This window comes from Bos taurus, chromosome 13 (genome assembly GCF_002263795.3).
Source record: "Bos taurus isolate L1 Dominette 01449 registration number 42190680 breed Hereford chromosome 13, ARS-UCD2.0, whole genome shotgun sequence".
Taxonomy (NCBI): domain Eukaryota; kingdom Metazoa; phylum Chordata; class Mammalia; order Artiodactyla; family Bovidae; genus Bos; species Bos taurus.
In genome coordinates, this window is record NC_037340.1 from 55,551,166 (window position 1) to 55,563,820 (window position 12,655).

The 12,655-nt window shown below is 50.4% G+C and overlaps 1 protein-coding gene and 1 long non-coding RNA gene across 2 annotated transcripts in view; one reads left to right on the forward strand and one right to left on the reverse strand.

The window, feature by feature from the left end:
- CDH4 (cadherin 4) overlaps window positions 1-12,655 on the reverse strand; it is a 478,662-nt gene that overhangs the window by 375,863 nt on the left and 90,144 nt on the right. The window lies entirely within an intron of this gene.
- On the forward strand, window positions 2,635-4,932 carry LOC132346932 (uncharacterized). Its single transcript, XR_009496938.1, has 3 exons — window positions 2,635-2,740; window positions 4,188-4,294; window positions 4,695-4,932. It is a non-coding gene; the product is annotated as an uncharacterized lncRNA (long non-coding RNA).

Here is a 12,655-nt window from a genome sequence, read left to right on the forward strand (position 1 = left end):
TTATTTCCACTTTGGAGAGCAGTCAGGCATGATTGCCACGTGTGAAACTTTCGAATTCCTCAGCCTCTACCCGAGCGAGAGAACTCACCTGTGGGCCCATGGAGATGCAGACCACAGCTCACAACTGCACAGGTGTCTGATGAATACACACTGGGGGACGGATAAATTGTTGGACTCATACAACAGAGCCTTAGATGGTCAAATGTCCACTTTCTGACTCTTACCAAAATAATTTTGAGTGAAAAAGTCAGTGATCAAAGATTACATACAAAGATCCCCATTTATTAAAATTAAAATAACCAAAATCAAAGGATATATACTTTTCAGTGAAACATACAGATGTAATAAAACTATATGAGAAGGCAAACTGGGAAGAGATAGCGTGATTTTGGACAGTGGTCTTCTGGGGGCAAGAGCAGTGGAAGGTGAGGATAGGATGTGGGGGAGCAGCCATGAAGGTGGGTACAAACGCCTATGATCTTATTATTTAGGGGGTTATGACTAAAAATGAATTTATAAAAATGAGAATGTGCCATGAGCCAAGTGCCAGCGTTGATTTAATGCTGTACTTAATTTAGTATATGTATCGGCTAGAAGGGCTGTCTGCTCTGTCAGCAGGGTGCGCTAGCAGCCTTGGAGATGGGGTGGGGCATGCATCTTTTTTCACCTTCAATCATTCTGACCTGCAAGGTTTCTCTTTTCTCTTCTAACCATGGGTATTGTTATTGTTCAGTTGGTAAGTGGTATCTGACTCTTTGCAGCCTCATGGAGCATAGATAGCATGCCAGGATTCCCCTGTCCTTCACCATCTCCCACAGTCTGCTCGAACTCACGTCCATTAAGTCGGTGATGCGATCCAACCATCTCATCCTCCGTTGTCCCTTTCTTCCCTTGCCCTCAATCTTTCCCAGCATTGGGGGCTTTTCCAATGAGTTGGCTCTTCACATCAGGTGGCCAAACTATTTGAGTTCCAGCTTCAGCATCAGTTCTTCCAATGAATATTCAGGGTTGACTTCCTTTAGGATTGACTGGTTTGATCTCCTTTCAGTCTTGACTCCTTTCAAGAGTCTTCTTGAGAAGAAGCTTGAGAGCTTTAATTCTTTGGCTTTCAGCTTCTCTCACAGTCCAACTCTCACATCCGTATATTTTCATTTTACATTTGTTTTTTAACAAAATAGCACAATTTAAAAGGAATTCCACCCAGCAATGTAAACCCAAACAAGAACATGTAAAATTGGTCACAGGAGGGCCGGGTGGGCTCTGCCCCTCAGGTCACATGGGCATGGACTGCCAGGAGGGCCAGCGATCCCTCCTCCGGGTGCCACCTGGTCTTCTGGAGAGTCTAGCTTTGACTTCTTCTAAGAAGCCCTTTGGTGCCTGCAGTTCTAGACTCTGTTCCCTGGATATACAAAATTTCAAGGTCAATGACTACAGTTTCCTGACCTGAGCTCTTCATTTATGCACCAGGCTCTGGACTGGGTGCTTCAGCAAAGCTAGATCACCCTGACAGCGATCCCAGGGGCTCACACATCATCCCGCATCCCCAGGGGGAAGTAAGACATGTCCAAAGTGAAAGAAGCTATCTGAGCCTCTACATAAGGGCAGAACCCGGGAAACCACGGTCCCTGTGGCCCCACAGCACCACCCTGTCTTGTCACATTGGAGGCCTCGAGACCCTCCCTCCTTTCTTGTGCTCCCAAAGGAGTGGTGTAGCATGGGCTCTGAGTATGCTAGGACAGCTGTAGGAGGGCTGGTGGGAGAACAAAGTGAGCTGGAATTATTTAGAACATGCTGCAGAGACAAAGGGTCAGGCAGAAGGTCAGGAGGCATGGGGATCGAGGGAGAAGCCATGAGACCTCTCGACACAAGCCCAAGGACACTCTGGGGGCCCTAGCTCACCAGCCAGCTCCAAGATTGAGGGCAGCACACTGACCCCCAGTCCCCTCTCAGGCTTGGGGCTCCTTTATCCCCCAACCTGGATGAGAGGCCAGCTCTTCAGTACGGGCCACATGGGGCTTGGTTCTGACCCAGTTCCCACACTGTGGAGTGACCCTGACTCCAGCCTCATGTTTCTGACCCTGTGTCAGTCCCATCCACTTTGCCACGGTGCCCACTGCCCCTACTTGGGGTCACGTAGTGGGATGAATGGTGTCCCCTCAAAAGATAAGTCACATCTGGATCCTGTGAATATGACCTTATTTGGGAAAAGGATCTTTGCCAGTGTGACAAAGCTGAGGACCGTCCTGATTGGGGTGGGCCCTAAGTCCTGTGACAAGTGTCCCTATAAGAGGACAGAAGGTGGGATGCAGAGACCATGTGACAATGAAGGCAGAGCTTGGAGGGATGTGGCCACAGGCCAAGGATACCTGGGGCCCTGGAGCTGGAAGAGGCTGGAAGGACCCTCCCTAGACGTTCAAAGCCTGGCCAAGCCGACACCTGGGTTTCAGGTGTCGGGCCTCCAGAATGGGGAGAGGATGCCCTCTTGTTATAAAGCCACTCACTTGGTAATTGGTCATGACCCTAGAAAACCACCACTGTCACGCCCTCCGCCTCTTTATGTGGTGGCGATGGAGACCCTGGCAACCTGCTCAGGGGGACATCCGTGCCTGGGGCTGCCTCTTTCCACACCAGGGTCTCCTGTCTGCTTGCTCACCTGCACCCCTTGTAGAGCCTCCATCTCTCTTTCTTATTATCATCCTGATGTGAAAGTGACCTCACACCCCAGCCTGGCCTTTACACAGTAAGTTAGAACCACCAAGCCTGAAAATTCCATTCAGCATCTAGATAGTTAACAAGTGAACTCTGCTTCCAGTTCTCATTTCTTAGTTTTTTATTTGCGCCTCTAATTAAAGGAAAGATTTGGCCAGAGGGATCAGATACGCCTTCTATTAGACATTTCTGCTGATAATGGCCATGTTTTTAAATAGTTCTCTGAAAGACATCTTCTGATTGAGGTTTTCCCATTACTTGATTATGTAAAACTCAAACTGGGGGGAAAAAAAGAAGAAGTAAATAACTTACATTCCTTTGAGTGGGTGGGTGGGTGGCTCAAATTTTCAAAGTGGGACTTTCCAGGGTCCAGGCCCTGCTGGCTCTGTTGGACTGCCCCTTAGTAACGATGCCACTTTGTTCTGAGCTTCAGTCCACCTTGGGAGGGATGTTGAAGCACACTTTCCCCTCCTTTCTCCTCCTCTAAAAGATCTTCTCACCAGTGAATGTTTTTGTTTATCATCATCTGCTGGTTCATGTGCGATAGACTAATTATTTCCGCACAGCCTAAAACAAGCCCAGAGTAATTGTCTACAATTTTCTGCACTTGCTTTCTCCCAAAGAATGTGTTTTTTTCTCTCTTAAATTTCAAAACCCAAGTTTCTGATTAGGCTCTGGTGATGTCATGTATAAAACGAGCAGGATTTCGTATCCAGTGTCAATCACAAACGTCCTAGTGACCTTTCTGCCCTCAAGGGTCCTTGGAAGGATAAATCAGAGGGAGCCTCATCCAGTGGGCGTGGTGGTGTGGGGGCTGGGATCACAGACCCTCCTTCCCCTCCACACTTAAGATGCTCCACGCTGAGGCCTGCCCAACCTTCCGCTCACAGAGAGCACCATTCTAAATCTCCATCTGCCGCCTTCAGACGGTGGCGATATCACTTGGCACGGCTTGTAGTTTTCAAATATTTGCTAGATTATAAAAGACTAAGAAGTGTTGTCACTACACACACACTTGCCCACGTCTCCCCCTCCCCCGGGCGATCGGTGCTGGTGGCTTCTGAAGCAGGTGCAGCCGCGAAAACTCTGACGGAGCCCAGATGCCATCTTTCCTTGTAGAGCCCCAAGCTTCTCCTTGGCCAGAGCTGTGGTGGGCCCCCACCCCCTTTTCTCGCTGTTGAAAATCTCCGAGTTGTAAAAACCGTGCCCATATTGAGCCATTTAACAGTTCATATGGTCTTTAAAATGCATGTCGTGTGACAGTGGATCTGGATTTGTGAATGACAGCTTTTTATTAGAACTGCCTTCCATCCTCAGGAAGACTGCATCTTCCTGTCGTTGCAACTTGCCAACAGCATCTTGAGGGACCCAAGATGGGTTTATGTGGGTGGGAGGCAGCACAGGAGAAGGAGAGTCTGCAAAGAGGAGCCCCTGAATCTTGGAAGTTTATGCAAAATGGACAACGCATCTGTTCACAGGCATGGAGTCCGTGAGATGATTGCAACTCTGTGATGAAGCCCAGAACAAGGGAGGGGGTGTGATTAATCGGCATGGTGTCCGTCCAACCACTGAGGCAGTGATAAAGGTATTAATTAGCTTCAAACATTAAAGTATGTACAGTAAGATAGATTTTTTAACAGTTCAGTGTGGCACAACCTTAATGCAGTGTATTAAAATCATTCATTACGATGAATAAATAGCTTAATGAGACTGGAAGCATCGACCAGTCTCCCCGTAAATGTGTGATGGAGTGAAGCAGGCGACGTCTGTCACCGAATATAAATTACGCAAAAATAATACTCTTAATACCTTCTCTCCGGGTGCATTGTTGCTTTTGTTGAATGTTCAAAGGGATGGCTTCCCAGGACAATATCAAATTAGTCCGTGTAATAAAAAAAAGTCTGCCACAAATTATCTACACAATCCTTATCTGCAGAACTCTCCTCTTCAAACAAAGGCCAATTACAGTCTGGTTTCCTTTTCAGTGATTTGTGCCTGCTCCGAGGAGTGCTACCTGTTGTGAGTGATTCTTCTTTTTGTTCCATGTTCCCAAAGTTGGCGCTTCACTTCTAAACCTTGCAGCGGGAACTTAAACAAAGACTGTCCCACTACAGGGGCAGGGAGCGGACTTGGCTACACTGAGAACAGGAGAGAATGCCGCTGCGGTTTTTCTGTTGCTCCTTACTTAGAAGGATGCTTCGTCAAATCAGTGCACTTAAATGAGGCATGGGAATATCATTTTTTCTTTCTTTTTTTAAAGGTAAGAGCATCCCTCTCTCCATTTTAGGTTTCAAGCAGTGGCAGTTATGCTATAAACTGCAGGGAGGGGTGGAGTATTTAAACACCAGCACTAACAGCACCCCCAGCCAACGCCTTTTCCCTCGGGAGATGAAGTTCTGAATTTGCTTAATGACCGTCAGAATTTCCTACACAGATGTAAACACTGGACCAACTCTGATAACCATAACAATCATGGATGTAACTGTTCCGTCCTGCATGGTAAGCTGGGAGAAGAGCAGGAATATGCCACTTGGCTGACTGCCCAATAAGCCAGCTCCATCCTGCAGGCTCGTCTATCAGGGGCTGAGAGAGCAGAGCTCTTGCTGCAGCCCCCCAGACCCAGGCAACGGGCATGTTCCACATCTGATCTCCAGACCCTTTGAAAGAGCAGATGCTGAAACACACATGTTCCAAGCTCCAGTTTTAATCTGTCAAAAGGAAGCACCCCACCATGCCAAGGGCAGGCAAGATGCTGCAGCCAGGTAGCCACTGTTCTTGTTGTTCAGCTGCTCAGTCGGGTCCGACTCTTTGTGACCCTATAGTCTGTAGCCCACCAGGCTCTTTTATCCATAGGATTCTCCACACAAGAATACTGGGTGGGTTGCCATTTCCTTCTTCAGGGGATCTTCCCGACCCAAGGATTGAACCTGTGTCTCCTGCCTTGGCAGATGGGTTCTTCATCACTGAGCCACCAGGGAAGGCCCCGGCATCTGTATGAGCTCCTAATTTTCTCAACCACCTTAGCCGGCATTCTCAAACTCTCCTTTCATAATTAAAGAAAATAAAACAAAAGAAAACAGCCCTGAGCTCAGGATGGCGAAACTTTGTTTAAAGTCACATAGCTATGAAGGGGGACCTGGGATGTAAACACAGTCTCTCTGATTTGAAATGCAGCCTTGAATGAAAATTATACCTTTGGGACTGCCTTCCCTGGTGGTCTAATGATTAAGAATCTGTCTGCCAAGGCAGGGAACACAGGTTCAATCCCTGGTCCGGGAGGATCCCATGTGCCACAGGGCAACTAAGCCCACGTGCCACAACTGCTGAGCCTGTGCTGCAGAGCCAGAGCTACTGAGGCCCGTGTACGTAGAGCCCGTGCTCCACACAAGAGTGGCCGCCACAGTGAGACTTCCGCGCACCGCAGCTAGAGAGTAGCCCCCGATTACCACGACTGTAGAAAGCCCTCACAGCAACAAAGACCCAGCACAGCCACAAATTTAAAAAAGAAATAATTAAAAAAGAAAATTACGCCTCCAATATAAGGATTGTATGAGTTGCCCATTTCCCACTTGGGATACTGAACTGATACTAGAGTCATGTGACAGGTTATAGGTAGGGCACATTGGGTAAAGGGGCCTTTCTGTACTCTCTTTGCAACTTCCTTGTAAATTTATAATTTACCTCACATTAAAAGTGTACAAATTACATTAAACCATCTTTTTATACCTCTATTCAAAACTATACATGGTGGGTTGAGTGGTACCCCCTCTCCAAAAGAAGGATATGTTCATGTCAAGCCCTGGGGCCTGTGCTGCTGCTGCTGCTAAGTTGCTTCAGTTGTGTCCGACTCTGTGTGACCCCATAGACAGCAGTCCACTAGGCTCCTCTGTCCCTGGGGCCTGTGTAGGTCATCTTATTTAGAAAAAGAAAGTTTGCAGACATAATTCAGAATCTTGAGATAAGAGAATATCCTGGATTATATGCTGCTGCTGCTAACTCGCTTCAGTCGTGTCCGACTCTGTGTGACCCCATAGATGGCAGGCCACCAGGCCCCCCCCCGTCCCTGGGATTCTCCAGGCAAGAACACTGGAGTGGGTTGCCATTTCCTTCTCCAATGCATGAAAGTGGAAAGTGAAAGTGAAGTTGCTCAGTCGTGTCCGACTCCTAGCTATCCCATGGACTGCAGCACACCAGGCTCCTCCGTCCGTGGGATTTTCCAGGCAAGAGTGCTGGAGTGGGGTGCCATCGCCTTCTCCCCCTGGATTATCTAGTGGGGCCCTAAATCTAATGACAAGTGTCCTTGATATGACTACGACTCTGCCCACTGCTTGTGACAGTAGCCGTAGGAACACAATCCACTGTACTCTCCAACTTTAAAAGGAAGGCTCTCTATATCCTGTTGAAACATGTAGAACCATTTCCCCAAACGTATCTGTTCAGATTCGGATCAAGCAAAAACAACACAACATTAAGAACTAAAAAAGTACAGTGGCCACAGTATTGCTTACACATGGGGACATACGGAGGACCCTCGACCTGCCTGCCAACTCCTTATGGGATCCGCACTGACTGCTCTTGAGCCACAGGAGTGGCCCCAGTGAGGTTTTAGATCCCTGTGGGCGCCACCTGAAGAAGTCAGGACAAGGAGGAACGGTAGTGCCATTTACAGGGTGCGGAAAGGGTGCCTTAAACTTGAGACCGTCATTCCTTAATTCATAGCAGTCTGGATGCTTCTGAAAGGGACTTGAAATGAGCTCAACAAGGAGTTCTTTCAGGGAATTCAGTGCACACTTGTGGGACCGGATTAAAGGTAAAGTTCGGAAGTGACAGCGGCCAGTGAGCTACAGAAAGCCATCAGCAGGTGGTTTTGTTTCAGATCTGAGCTGAGAGGAGAGAAGCCAAGTTCCCTCCCAGACAAAAGCTCCCAAGGCTGTTAGAATTTGCAAGAGGTCAGTTTTACTCAAACCCTCCAGGGGCCTCCGGACTTCGATATGGGGATGGTTTCTGTCCCTGTACCCACTGGAGAGGCCAAAGCGACAGATCCCCACCAGGTGGGATGGGAGGACACTGAGGTCCAGCACCATCCAGAGCGTCCCAAACACCCCTGGAGTCAATGACACTTCAAGGTCACCTTAACCATCACTTCTCATTCAAGTGGCACTTGGCAAAGTCTTGGTGCCAGAGGATTTTGCACTGAGGCCAGGGATGAAGTGGCAGAGGAGGGGACGGACGGGCAGAGGCCACCTGACAGCTCAGCCACTGACTGCAGTACATGCTGCCGGACCCTGGGGCCCGCCAACGCCCAGGAGCCCCCACCCGCAGCAGTTTTTAAAGGGAGTGGGAGAAGCAGAAGCAGAGAGCAGGCCACGAGAGACGACCATGCTCCTCAAGCTTCTTCCTCAGTTTTAGATCGAGCCACAAAGTCTTCAGTAATTGCAGAGCGCTGCTTGCAAAATATGTCACCAGCGTCCCCTCCAAATCCCCAGTTGCCTTGGCAACACAGAGTGAGCGACAGCAGCCGCCCGTCACGTACTGGTGGTGGGCGCACACGAGCATTTTGAGCATCCTACTGCTCCAAGCTCGCCTGACTGGTGCTCATGATAGGGCTGAAGGAGATGAGACAGCCCTACAGGGAGGGGAAGCACGCCCGTTCATGGGGACCATCCAGGAAGCCAGTGGGACTCAGACACCCTGCAAGGATGTCTTCTGGGAAGACATGGAAACTTCTGGAAGAAGAGGTGGTGTTGGGGGTGTCCCACGCTGCCTGCAGCCCTGACTTGGGAGCACGAAGATGGGAGACTTGGAGAAGTTTTGTCACATTCCTGATGTGGAAGTCTCAGCACCCTTGCCCCAGGGCTCACTTGAAAGTCTGTGCTGCTCATGTAGAAAGGAGGGCCCGTGCCAGCCGCATGGGGAAGAACACACAGGACAGGGCTGTTCCAATACCAGTCCCTCCCCCACGACTGATCTGAACTCTGTCCCCGGTAGGCATCTTCCATGACTATCATGCCTAAGTCCACGCCTCCACCTGATCCTCTTGCTCCTGCTGTCTCTGTCTTAGGACCCCAGGCTTGTCCTGCCTCCACCCCTGCACTGGGCTGCTTCTCTGATTAGGAGAGTTGGCCTTCCTCCCTCCCCAGGCCTGGTCCGAGCCTCACACCCTAGAGGAGGTTGACCCCTGCTATGGCCTTCCCTCTCTGGAGATCTTTTTTAATAGCACACACGTTCCGCACCACAGAATCCCACGCCACGGAATCTCAGGGCAGTTCTTCCTTGTGGCCACTTTCTCATGGACTCTATGCTCATTTCACCAACCCCATGGGGATGCGGACGACAGAGCATCACCAGCCTCTCTACCGTATTTACCACCAACACACAACTACAGTCGCCACCTGGACCAGTATTTAATATCAATAGCATCACCCAACCACCACCATCGCCAATCCCATCTCTACCACCATCACCACCATCCCTCCACTATGAACTATGATCACCATACCATCCCCAAACCGGTTCTATCACCATTAATATTATGATCATCACCACTTCCATCACCTCCACTATGAACTACAATCACCACCACCATCCCAACTAATATGGTGGTCATCATCACCTCCATCACCACCAGCACGACCACCACCAGCATAACAGTTACCACCGTCACCTAGTATCGTCTCTATCACAATGACCACCACCACCACCACCACCAACATCTAACTTTACTGGGCACTAAATAGACATGAAGCATATGCTTTTAATCATGTGCATTCGTCTCTCAGTCATGTCTGACTGTGCGATCCCTTGGACTGTAGCCCACCAGGCTCCTCTGTCCATGGTATTCTCCAGGTAAGAATACTGGAGTGGGTTGCCATTTCCTTCTCCAGGGGATCTTCCTGACCCAGGAGTTGAATCCAGGTTTCCTGCATTGCAGGCAGATTCTCTACCATCTGAGCGACCAGGGAAGCCAATGCTTTTAATCATAGGGTTGGCCAAAAAACTACTTTGGGTTTCTCCATAGCATTTTACAGAAAAACAAATGAACTTTTTGGCTAACCCAGTGCCAATCTTATGAAAACACTGTGAAGTGAGTATTTTTATTCTATTTTGCAGCGCAGAAAACAGAGGCCCAGACAACTGAAGTCACTCACCCAAGGCCACAGGGGAAGTAAATGGTGGAGCCAGGACAGTCTGACTCAAGTCAGCACTCTTAACCCCAATCCCAAGTGCCCCCACCACTCTCAGGACTCCCTGGGAAACGCCCTAGCCCTGTCCAGACCTGCCCCTCTGTTTGGTGATCCCATAGCTCATCCACTCCCTGCCCCCACCTTGGCCATCACCTCCTCCGAGCAGCCTCCCTGGATCCTATGCTTGGAGGGGTTGCACCTCTCCTCTGTAGTGCATGGTGCTGTGCTCTTCTTCTAAATCTTTCTCCCCTGTCAACCCGTGAGCCCTTCAGGAAGGTCAAGCCGCCCTACTGTCAGAGGACCAGCACCGTGCACCATTCCTGGTCCACAGCAGGTGTTTGATGAATGTTTAAAAACCCAGAAGGGCTCATCTGTCAAAGCTGGTTGACTCCCTACAGCCAGGGGTGCCATATCTTCATAGCTCTAGGCTCTCCCAAACCCCCAACGTGCACCCCAGCCCCAGGCACCCACATGCATACCCAGGGAAGCCCCTGCTTTGGGTGTAGCAGTCTCCACACCTGTTTCTGCAGAGGCCTGGGTGTCCCACATGGTTAATGAGTCCAGAGACTTTACACAGCCACACACATATTTCTACCTCTTCACACCACCATGCACTTGCATAACTTACACTGGGCACTCATGTTGCCTTCCATGTTTTCAATAGTACCCAAAAGAGAACTGTGAGTGTGATGTCACAGTTGACAAAACAGCCCCAGATATACCCCTACACAGCTGGCCAAGGTCACTTGGCCATTCAGATGTGAGCATGGCATGAGAACCCATGGCCCTGCTGTCTGGTTTCTAATCCTGTTTGGCGGGGAGGTCAGAGGTGGTATGGGATTGCTGTAGTTTTATCTGCTGCTTTTTCTCCATTAAGTCCAAGTGGTCCTGAGAGGCCCAGGACGACATCCATTATGAGAAATGTAATAGGAGAGACCCTGCTGCATTATCTGCGAAGAACAAAGACTATCATTGCTGTTTTTAGAACAAGAAAAGGAGCTTTTGAACGAGTCTCCAGGAATTCAGAATGGGCGGTTAAAGGGAACAGCCTGCTTCACTCATTGGATGCACAGAGTGCAGCCAGCCTTACTGCTCGCCAATCTGTGCCAGCCGTCCCCTTGGAGTTGTGACCATCCTGCGTTCCAGACTTGGCTGGTGTTGACTGTCACATGCACAAAGGCACATGACTTTATCTGGGGCCACAGGACTGGGTGGGAGCGTGGACAACACAGGGAACCCACCCAACCAAGGGCCACCCCTGCCCCACCCTGGGCCACCCCTGCCAGCAGGAACAAGCCCTACAGCCAAAGCCTCCACTGTGTTAGAGAACAAGGCGTAAATCATGGTTTTTACAAAAAATATGATTAAGTGTTGACATCTGATGAAGAAACAAAAATCTGAAGCACAAGGCACATAGAAAACGCAGATCTGGCCCAACTACTCCTTCATGCTGCAGGGTTAGCACTTTCCATCTTGTTTCCAGGAACGCAGGGAACTCCTGGCCTCACTCCAGATGGGCAGTGTCACAGTCTAACCTAGTGACCATCCTACTGCTAAGGAGCTGGCCCTCCTTCCACCTGGCAAAGGCCTGGTGGACAAGGTATTTCCTCCTCATCTGAGGCAATGTGGTGGGGGTGGGAGGTGCAGAGGGCTGGCCTGGGCATCCTGCAGATATGATGCCAGGGTGACCAAGATCTCTCCAGGCCCATGGGAATCCCCAAGATGCCAGAGGCCCAGCCAGTTTGGGAGCTGCTCCTGGTTGCTCTTATTTATTGAGAGAGGCACCTGCCATCCCTGGTCCAGGGGAAGCCACTGCATCTACAGGTAGATTTTGTGAAACTGCAGGGAGCACGGCGCCTGCGGAGCATAGCGCCTTCAGGGCACAGTACCCAGCAAGGCCGCCTTGACCGACAGACAGAGTCTGTGGCTGAGTGCCGGCCTTGCTGGTTTTCTTTGGATGTGATCACGGGAGCAGGAAGGGCTGGGGTGCCGGGTCCTGACACATCCGAGTGTGACTCGGGCCACGTTGTGGCCGTGTGACTGCAGGACGGGGCTGAGCCAGACACGAGGCTCGGGGCCTGGGAGGACGTGGCGTTTGGCTCCCAGGGGTGATAGGGCAGCCAAGTTGGTCACATGCTTCTTTCTGGGCCAAAATGCCTGGCCAGTAAGAAGTGTGAGGTGGAGACAAGATCCCAGACGTGGAGCAAAAGCACTGAATTTAGATATGCATTCATGTAGAGTGATTTCTTTAACTTGAACTGGACAGTGTGTTTACAAACACAAGCTGCCAGCCTGTCACTGGATCAAACCCCACTGTGAGTCATCTTCACGAGACCGGCCCGTGTGTGTCCCCAGATGAACCTTGGCAGAGGTGAGAGGTGGAAGACTGAGCCACGTCATGGCAGGGGACAAGCTCAGACTCCAAACCTGCCTCCAAGATGTGCCCAACTCTGCGTGAAGCCTGTTTCCTGCAAGGAGGCTCGGCTGGGCTCCCACAGAGCAGATCTGGGCATGGCCCTGGGTACCCTGGGAATGCACAGCCCCCACTCTCAGGGCTAGGTTCCAATGACCAAGCGGGAGGCGTACACATTCCATTGCGGTGAGGGGTGGGCCCTGTAACAAAGGCCTCCCAGGCCCTGTGGGGGCCAGGGTGTTGTTCAAGCACAGAATGGGCCATAAAGCTGAAACGCCCCAAAGAGAGGAGTCTGGAGGGCAACCAGGTAGCTGGTCTGCACCATGCTAGCTGGACGGCATTTCCCGGC